We start from the raw sequence: 10,864 nt of genomic DNA on the forward strand, positions 1-10,864 counted from the left end.
TGTAGACCAGGCTGGCCTCGAACTCAGAAATCCGCCTGCCTCTGCCTCCCGAGTGCTGGGATTAAAGGCGTGCGCCACCACGCCCGGCTGGCACACACTTTTAATGCCAGCACTTGGAAGGCAAAAAGGCAGTCAGGTCTCTGTGAGTTCGAGGCCAGCCTGATCTATAGAGTGAGGTTCAGGAGAGCCAGGGCTACACAGAAAAACCCTGTGTCCAAAACCAACCAAACTCTTACAAAGTTAAACTAGTTGCAAACTGACTCATCCTGGCATAAATTATTTCTGGCATAAATCAAGACCTGAGGAGAATTCTGAGGAGAATGCCTCAGAGCCGGCAATCCTGAACTGTACCCTTGCTTCTTCAGACAACCTCAGCCCTTGCCAGGCCCAGCTCTGGTCTCCTGGAGTCCACAGCGCTAGGACTCTGGTAACTGCCAGGCGACTGCCTTTGACTCCTTCAAAGCTCTGAACCTGAGCTTGGCATAGATGGAGACTGTACCCATGGCAGCTCAGCAGTGCGGAGACTGGGAGCCAGTGATGACTCAAGGGGTCTTCATAGAAGGGAGTGGGATGTCTGTTGAATGGAGCACGAGCGAACTTGGCAGCCTGCTTAGAGGTAAATTATAGATCAATAATATTATCAGAATTTTCTAAATATATTCTACTTTATACAAAATTAGGGAAAGTCAGTTGTCTTGCTAGAAGAACATGAATATCTAAGGAGAGGTCTTTTATTTTTTCTACCTTTGCGCTCTCTCTCTCTCTCTCTCTCTCTCTCTCTGTGTATGTATGTGTGTGTATGCACGTATGTAGTGTGTATGGGTGTATGTGTGTGTGTGGTGTGTATGTGTGTGTAGTGTGTGGTATGTGTGTATGTGGTGTGTGGTATTGTATATGTATGTATGTATGTGTGGTGGTGTGTGTGTATGTGGTGTGTATATATGTAGTGTGTGTATGTGTGTGTGTGGTGTGTGTATGTGGTGTGAGTGTTGTGGTGTGTGTATGTGTGTATGATTGGTGTGTGTGGGGGTGTGTGGTGTGCTCATGCACTCATCCTAGAGGAGGACATTGGATGTCTTCCTCTGTCACTCTCTCACCATACGCATTGGAGCAGGGTCTCTCACTGAACCTGGAACTCACTGGTTTTTGGCTAGGCTGGTAGCCAGGTCTCACCTACCCCAAGATGAGCTTGAATTTCACTTTTTAACACTTGTTGATTAATTGACTGGTAGGTTCTGTGTGTGTGTAGAAACTGTGTGCTACAGTGCATGTGTGAAGCTTGTGGGGGCTGGTTCTCTCCCTCCACCATATAGGTCCTGGGGATCGAACTCAAGTCATCAGGCTTGCAAGGACCTTTCACCTACTGAGCCATCACAGTGGCCCAAGGGTGGTGACCTTAGGAGGTTTCTTCCTAGTGTAAGCTATGAAGCAGTAGGTGTTATTTATTTATTTATTTATTTATTTATTTATTTATTTATTTATTATATGTAAGTACATGGTAGCTGTCTTTAGACATACTAGAAGGGGGCATCAGATCTCATTACAGATGGTTGTGAGCCACCATATGGTTGCTGGGATTCNAACTCAGGACTTTTGGAAGAGCAGTCAGTGCTCTTTTTTTTTTTTTTTTTTTGGTTTTTTGAGATAGGGTTTCTCTGTATAGCCCTGGCTGTCCTGGAACTCACTTTGTAGACCAGGCTGGCCTCGAACTCAGAAATTCGCCTGCCTCTGCCTCCCGAGTGCTGGGATTAAAGGCGTGTGCCACCACGCCCGGCACAGTCAGTGCTCTTAACTGCTGAGCCATTTCACCAGTCCGGTCAGTGTGTTCTTGGAGAATTTATGCTGCCACCCTGCTGTGATGGTGTGTCTGGTCTTTTATGATCCCTCTGGTCCCTCCAGGAAGACACTTGCTATGAATCAATGAGGAAAGGACACAGAGCAGATGTTGTTGGAAGAGTGAGGAGGGAAGGAAAGACATTATCATCTGTTCAGTGGGTCATGGGCCGTGGAGGGAAGCCTGAGAGTTTATCTGTCTTTGTCCATGTGACATCTGCTGACTGTTGTAAAACCTGGTTAGCTTTAGCTGTCAATACAACTTAGAGTCCCAGGAGAAGGGAATCACAATGGAGCGATTACCTAGATCACATTGGCCTGTGGGCATGTCTGTAGCGAGTGCCTGGATTGCTAATTACTATATAGGAAGATCCAGCTCACCGTGGGCAGCACCATTCCCTAGGCCTGTGCTTCTGAGCTGTATAAGAAAGCTAGCTAAGCATGAGCCTCTAGGCAAGCCAGCAAGCACCATTGCTTTAAGCTTCTGCTTGAGTTCCTGCCCTGACTTCCCTCACTGTTGAACTGTGACCTGGAAGCCAAATCCACCCTTTCTCCCCAAGTGGTCTTTGGTCAGTGTTTTATCTCAGCAGCAGAAGGGAAGGCAGAACATTGTTTTTGTTTGCTACAGCTCTCAGTTACCCCAGAACTTCAGAGATTCTGATGCAGTGGGCAGTGGACAGGCCAGGGAGTCGGTCTGTGGATCAGACAGTCAGATAATTCTTTTCTTCTGGGTGCAGAGGCACGTAAACTCTGCGTCCTTCTGGCTTCAGAAAGTTAGGATAACAGTGGTGTCCCCACTGATGAGATAGGATCCACAGGGTTACAACTCTGCTAGGAGAGACTGCCTGCATCTTTTATTTTGCTTCTTTCAGGGGAGAACCCCTGGTGGGCTGCCAATCATTGTCAGCAGATACTGGCAACACGAGCCAATCAGAAGCCCCCTCCGTTCTGCTGAGTTGGTGGGAATGTGTTTCCCACTGAGGCTGTAACTACTGCTGATAGCCGGCCTCCAGTGGTCCAGAGAGCTTGCTTGCAAAGTGAAGCCACCATGAAGATGCAAGGCTAAGAGAGGGAGAGGGAAGACACTGTCTAGCAGGCCTGAAGGCATACTTGCCCCTTAGTGAAGCCAATACACTCCCTTCTAGCTTAGGCCTGTTTGAGTTTTCGGCTCTGTCAACCTCATAGGCCTGAATGATATATATACTAATTCCTGGGATTATTGTCTTTTTTGGGGGGGTGGAAGATTCCTGCCCCCCCCAATATTTTTTATGTGTTTGTGTCTCTGTGGGTGTGATATACAGAAACCAGAAGAGGGTGTCAGATTCTCTGGAATTGGAGGTTGTGAGCCGCTGGATATGAGTTCCCAGGAAGCAAACGCAGAAAGAGCAGAACGCGTTCTAACCACTGAGCCATCCGTCCAGCCCGGGGATGGTCAGAACCAAACCAGCTGAGCTACCTCTTAGGACAGCGCCTAGTGCAGCAAGGATTCAACAAGTGTTACAACTTCACAAGTGTTATAATGATGGCTGTGTGCTGGGCCCTGCTCCGGTCACCACCTGATGACGAGAGGTGTATTCCAGTGAGGGAGACAGAAAATCAACGGGTGCAAAAGACTGTAACACACAATTAGGACCTGGGGCCTGTGGCAATGCTGAAGACCTAATAGTCTAGAGGGAGGGTGGGCTGGGTAGGCTGGGAAAGCTTTCTAGATGACAGAGCCCAGGAGGAGTCTTAAATGATGGGGGCAAGGGTGTTGGTGGCAGACAAGGTGGGTGTAGCAGAAGATGCCATCAGAGTCTCCTGACATCCTTTAGCCACGCCATGATCGCTCCCAGCTTTTGTAGGCAGTCCTAGACATTACTGTGACTCTTCCCTTCAGCATCCTCTTGTCAGAGGAGTAAAAGCAGTCTACACTGAGAGTAGGCCAGACTATCAGGGCCCTAACACTTCCTGGAGGAGGGGGATCTCTGATATATATCTAAAGACCCCTAAACTCAAGGAGAGGACAGACATTGTAATAGAAAAGCAGACAAAGCCTGAGGCAGGCATTCCACAGAGCAAGCCAGAGTGATGGTTCATGCCTGGGAAGCTGAGGCAGGAGGATTACTGATAGTTTGAAGCTGGCCTGGGCCGTAGAGACACTGCTTCAAACAATAAAATAGGAGCCTTTCAAAAGCTTGGAACCTTTAGACTTGGCCATATGAAACTCAATCTGGACTCCGTACAGTACTTTGTAGACAAATACTACTGAAGGCTGAAAACTAAAACAGAAAAAAAGGAAATAGCAGATTTTTAATGGGGCATACAGTAATTATGGGAAATCAGCCAGAGATGTTAGGAAAGAGCACAGGAAGCACTTGGTCAACTTCCTTAGTTTCCACAGAAATGAATGGGATGCAACTGACATGTCCATTAGAACAGCACAGAGAAAGAAACCGGGTAAATGTCCCACCACTGGGAGCCGGGCACTAAGGAGGCAGAGGCAAGCAGATCTCTGTGAGTTCAAGACCAGCCTGATCTACATAGTGAGCCAAGTCCAGGCCAGCCTGGGGTACACTGTGAGACTCTGTCTAAATATAAGAATAAAACAAGGGCTAGCTGGAGTGCTGGAGAGATGGCTCAGCGGTTAAGAGCACTGGTGCTCTTTCAGAGGTCCTGAGTTCAATTCCCAGCAACCACATGGTGCCTCACAACCATCTGTAGTGGGATCCAATGCCCTCTTCTGGTGTGTCTGAAAACAGCTACAGTGTATTCATCTTTTTTAAAAAATGTAGGAATAGAGCCAATCCGTATAGTGCGAGTTTGCAATACTAGCAGGTGAGAGGCTGAGGTAAATTGATCTACATGGTGAGAACTTCCGGGGGTGGGGGGGTTTATTGGACTATTATTGGAGTCAGCTCAGTTAACCAGTTGAAGGGGACTTTTTCTGTTCCTGGTACTTGGAAGCTCAAGACTGGCCTGGTCTACATTGTGACTTTAAGGCCAGCTATGGGTACACAGTGAGACCTTATTTAATACATGCACAACGCAAACACACACACACACACACAAGTGCACACACACACAAGCTCGCGCACTCGCACAAACACACACACACACATACACACACAGGAGAGAGTCATATTTGTGCCTAACTGATCCGTTAGGTTCTGGGAAAGGTTTGCTAAACTCTGACTACAGCTTTTTGCTTTTGTGTGTTTGTGTTTGTGTGTGTGTGTGTGTGTGTGTGTGTGTGTGTGTGTTTCGAGACAGGGCTTCTCTGTATAGGTCTGGCTGTCCTGGAACTCACTTTGTAGACCAGGCTTGCCTTGAACTCAGAAATCTGCCTGCCTCTGCCTCCCCAGTGCTGGGATTAAAGGCATGCACCACCACGCCTGGCGTGCCTGGCCCTGACTACAGCTTTAATTCATACATATTTTAATGTTGCTTTACATCTTTTGCTGCTATAAGGGGCATTATTTAGTAATTATTATATCTTATTAATTTTTTCTTTTAAAAATATGTATTTCTCTATTTGTTATCCTAAAAAAAGAAAAAGAAAGAAAGGAAGAAAGAAAGGAAGGAAGGAAGGAAGGAAGGAAGGAAGGAAGAAAGAAAGAAAGAAAGAAAGAAAGAAAGAAAGAAAGAAAGAAAGAAAAGAAAGAGAGAAAAAGTCAGGGCCAGAGAGATGGTTCAATGAAACCAGGAGCTTGCTGATTGAATAATCTGAGTTTGATTCTCAGGACCCATGTGGTAGAAGGAGAAAATTAATTCTCATAATTTGTCCTTTTATCTTCACACACACACCATGCTATGTGCTCATCCCCTCCAAGTAAATAAATAAATGTAACAAAAATTTAAAGTATTAAAATTGCTACTCTTGCCTCCCTCAATGTTGATGTTAATAGTGTAAAATTGTCTTTATTTAGGGCTCATCAACCTTCATAATGCCCTACCCCTTTGGTTGTCTTGTGAAACCTAGGGAAACATTTTGAAAATGATGAAATGTATTGAAATAATTACTAGAATAATTAAAATATTTGTGATATCAGTGTATATAATTTGTTTTAAACAGGGTCTCATTATATATTCTGGCTGACCTGAAAGTCACTGCGTAGACCAGGCTGGCCCTGAACTTACAGAGATCCACTTGCCTCTGCCTCTGAAGTGCTGGGCTGAAAGGCTTATACCACCATACCCCAGCGAGTATGCATACATTCTAATTAATGCACCAAATAGCATGATCCAGAAATTGGCTTATTAGTTATTGTGACTTTGAAGGAGCAGCCAAAGTAAAAAATATTTATCAGTCAATAAGTTAATCCCTGTAATAAAGTGATATGGAAACAGAATTTATATTGGGGTCAAAGTCACTGAAGCTGATAATTATCCCCAGTTATTGCTCGCATTTATAAAACGGTAAGGTTAAATGTTTATTAGCAGCTAGTGAAATTTTCTTTCCAAATTCATAGATTCCATAGGCCCCGAGATAGCAAAGCTCGTTCTTATTTTTAGACTTTTGGTCCTTTTAAAGCAGATTCTGCTCCAAGTGGCATTATCACTGCCTAAAAAATAAAAACAACCCACCCAGCACTGGGGAGGCGGAGGCCGAGGCGGAGGCCGGCAGATCTCTGAGCTCTGAGTTCTAGGCTCGCCTCATGTACAAAGTGAGTTCTAGGCCTGACAGGGTTATGTAACGAGAGCTTGTTTCAAAACAAACATGGCAGATAGGGAGAGATGCTTCCGTGTGTGGGAGCATCAGCTGCTCTCACAGAGGAGCAAGGTTCGATTCCCTGCACCCACATGGAGTTCACAACCATCTCTAACTCCAGGTCCATGTGATCAAACTTTTCTTTTTTTTTTTTTTTTTTTTGAGAAAATACAACTACAGAACATTTCTTTATTTTTCACTAAGACTTCCCCAGAGGATAGAACTAACCTTGTCCCCACCCTACCCCCTACGAAGAGTTAGTACGCTCACTGCTTAAAGCAGACTCAAACAGTTTCAAGGAGTGGAACCAACCTTAAATGGCAAAAATGTTTTCTATTTGTATTATCATAAAAATGTTTAAGTAAAAAAATGAAAGTAAAGGAGCAAAGGGCCACGATGGCTTCAGAGTGACAAGGTCATTCACGGTTCATGTCAGACATTCAATCTTGGCTTGAGTGTAACAACGCTGAAACAGGATCGCTATCACACAAAAGGTTCACTACAGCACGCTGTATGTACCTGTTCCAAGTCCACCCCCAGCCCCAATGCTTCCGACTCAATTACTTCCCAGCCTGTTGGGCCTGCCGATGAACAAGCACGTAGATCTTCTCTTTGATCCAGTCTTTGTTATACGGCTGGCTGGTATGTCTGTGTATCAGCTCGGTAAACCAGACAGCTGAGGTCTGCCAGATCGTCAATAAAATCAAACAACTGACTGATATCGTATGTGATGGAAGGGCTGTTGGGATTCATCCTCTTCTTCATACATTTTACAAACACCTTCCATGCACTCATTCACAGACTCATAGTCAGCGTAAGTCCTGCCCTCTGGCCTCTTGGTAGGCTGTACCAGCAAAATGGTGTGAGACATCCCGCCAAACGCTCTTGCTGCAGCCGCCGCAAACACCTCGATCAAACTTTTCTAGCTCATATAGGCAGTAGGTATGAACAAGGTGCACAGTCACATGCAGGCAAATCCTGATACACATAAAATAATCTGTCCTATCATATTATATTGTACATGCTAGACAAATGTTCTACCATTCTTTCCTTGTCATGTCTGAGCCAGGGTCTCACTAAGTTGATCAGGCTACCCTTGAACTCAGTCTGTAGTCCAGGCAGACCTCAAACTCACTCCTGACTCAGCCTCCTGAGTATCTGGGATTCCAGGCTTGTGCCTGGCAGCCTGCTTCTGGTAGCATTAACTTTTCTGCAGTATTTTGAGAGCTTGTCTTGAAGCTATTATAACCAAAACGAGTGAAGCAGAAGTAAATCCTGGGGTGGAACCCCAGTAAACCCTGGAATGGATGCTGTAGATCCAGGATACTATAAACTCTGGAGTGGAGCTGCCAGAAACCTCAGAGTGGAACTGCCGGAAACCCCGGAGTGGAGAACTCCCCTCTAAGGGCTGCTTGATTGTAATAAACAGTTATTCCCTTCAATCAAGCACACAGATGTTAGAAGAACAAACACGGGGCCACAGGGAAGCAAGAGACACCAGCTTAGCAAGCCAGAGGAGTTGAACCTACCTTGTGGTGGTTTGAATATGCTTGACCCAGGGCCTGGCACTATTAGGAGGTGTGCCACTGTGGGGGTGGGCTTTGAGACCCTCCTTAGCCATGTGGGAGTCAGTCTTCTGTTTGCCTTTGGGACAAGATGTAGAACTCTCAGCTCCTCCAGCACCATGGCTGCCTGGATGCTGCCATGCTTCCACCTTGATAATACTGGACTGAACCTCTGACCCTGTAAGTCAGCCCCAATTTAATGCTGTCCTTAGAAGAGTTGCCTTGATCATGGTGTCTCCCTAACTAAGACACACCTGGTGACCTATGAGATGGAAGATGTTGGGGCTAGATTACTCTTGTATCCAGTTATTGCTACACTTTGTATTTCTTCTCTGACATATGATTTATTCTAAGTGTTAGTATTGGTTTGACTTACCTTTGAGAAAGCTCCAAATAAATGGTTTGTATATTGGTTTTTGTTTGTTTGTTTGGTTGGTTGGTTGGTTTTTCGCAACAGGGTTTCTCTGTGTAGCCCTGGCTATCCTGGAACTCACTTCATAGACCAGGCTAGCCTTGATCTCAGAAATCCACCTGCTTCTGCCTCCCAAGTGCTGGGATTAAAGGTGTATGCCACCACAGATCAGCTATTTTGTTTGTTTGTTTGTTTATATATTTAGTTATTTATTATAAGGTCTTCTGTGTAACTCAGGCTTGCCTCAAACCTGCAGCAATCCTCCTTCCTCTGCCTCTAGTGTCCAAGGATTAAAGGTCACTTTATGCCCAGGTTGGTTCATATCAAATACAATCTTATTTCTCTTTCTGTCTCGTCCAGCATTGTCTTCAGGGACTCAGGTCCCACATTTTTGTGCCTTCCATTTTCAAATTTGTCTTAGAGTTGTTGAGTTGGTAAAGGCCCTTAGCATCAAGTTTAATGTCCTGAGTTCCAGCCCTGGAACCCACATGGGTGAACGAGAGCAGCCTTCCTCAACAGACTGTCCTTCAACTTCCCAAATGTGCACCATGGCACATCGTCCTTAAGATGGCTACCGAAGTGTTAGTCTTCACAGACCCTTTCTGAGGAGCAGGGAGGAAACGTGGGGGAAATGAAAGGAAGGATGGACCCTCGTTCATGTTTTATTGTCCAGAATCTAATAAGCTTTCATCTAATAGCAAGGAAGGTTGTCTTTGAGCTGAGTATGCGGATGGCCTGAATAAAATGGAGGCTCTCTTCCTGAGGTGACCTGCAGTTATTGTCTAACCTTAGTCTTCCCACCATAGCTAAGCGCCTATCTGCCAAGAACAGTGACTCAGCCTTCATGGTAGCAGGTCCTGAGAGGGCCAGACTGCCATCTGGTGGCCTGCTGGCCACACTGGAAACTGTCATTTATGGAAGTTACCCAGATGAATCGCCTGTGGGAGCAGACATTTATCCTGGCTCTGCCAGGGATCTCAGGGAGATTAACAAATATCCCGCATCATGGTGGTCCAAACAGCATCACTTCTGAATGGAAGCTCCTTCCCCCACTTTTCTAGCAAAAACAAATATGTGAGCATGTGATATACTGGTCATACCGCTGCATATTCTCACCAGAGTCCCCTGTTTTATGCGTTAGTGACACGAGCTGCTGGGGCTTTGTTCGTGCCAGCGCTAAGAGACAAACAAATGTATCCGGAATGAAGAATTTGGCTGCAGCCAGAACCCAGTGCAGTGAGACACTGCTTTTCCATAATTCATAGCTCAAGGAACACAGAGCTTTGTTCTCCAGGATGATGGCCGTCATTGTCAACTTCCCACAACCTAGAATCCCTGGAGAAGTGAGTCTGTGGCACATCGTCTAGCTCAGGTTGGCCTGTGGGCATGCACGTGAGGAATTTCTTCTTAATTGGGGTAGTGGAGGTGGGGAGACCCATCCATCAGTGGACTGCATATTCCGTGTCTGGGGCTTGGACTGGACAGGCACAGAGAAGAGATGAGGAGCAAGCATTCACGCCTTTATGTCTCCACTCTTGACTGACGTGACCAGCTGCTTTGGTTCCTGCTGCCCAGACTTTCTCACAGCGATGGACTGTAACTGGGAATAGTGAGCTGAATAGCCCCAGTCTCTGCTGAGGTGCTTTTTGGCCTGGTATTTTATCACAGGGACAGAGATGGGAATGGGGCACTCCCCTTCTCAAGACCATGGCCTCTGCTTCTTTAGAGGTCCTAGTAGACTAAATAAATAAATAAATAAAACCTAGATTTCCATCAGAGTACCCCCAAAGAGTCACTGGTCTGGACGTTGAGACTCAGATCTGGCAATTGTGTATTCCTTACACTTGGTTGAGCAGAGGGAGGGGGCGGGGGATAGCTCTGGGATGAGTTCTAGGTCGGCATAGTAACCAACTCTTCCAGATGAAAACACAGAAAAATCTGCCTCTGGACACTCTGAAGCTCCCCGAGTGCCATCACCTTCCTTGACTACTTGTAAAAATTAATAGGGGGTGACATCCCCTCAGCATGGCTGGCTCATGCCTGCCTCGGCTCCCTCCTGAGTCAAGTGCAGATGATCGATCCATGATGGCAAACCTCAGATTGTGCAGGTGGCGTGCTGAAGGCCAAGGCCACGGAGGGGGAGTGGAGGGGAGGTTGTTTGCTGCAAGGCATCCACTGCCAACACTTCCTGACTTGTCACACTCAGATTTCTTCTTGCTAGTGCTAACCTTGATTCTTGATTTCAGTCTCTCTCTCTCTCTCTCTCTCTCTCTCTCTCTCTCTCTCTCTCTCTCTCTCTCTCTCTCTGATGAGGAGGTGTTTCCTGGCTGTCCTGGAACTCACTATGTAAGCCATCGTGGCTTC

General features: G+C 46.1%; 1 pseudogene; it reads right to left on the minus strand.

Annotated features, from left to right (window-relative positions):
* Positions 1-7,039: 7,039 nt before the first annotated feature.
* On the minus strand, positions 7,040-7,396 carry LOC110293675 (annotated as a pseudogene).
* Between the last annotated feature and the right edge of the window lie 3,468 nt (positions 7,397-10,864).

The sequence above is a fragment of the Mus caroli genome, chromosome 4 (assembly GCF_900094665.2).
Source record: "Mus caroli chromosome 4, CAROLI_EIJ_v1.1, whole genome shotgun sequence".
NCBI lineage: Eukaryota > Metazoa > Chordata > Mammalia > Rodentia > Muridae > Mus > Mus caroli.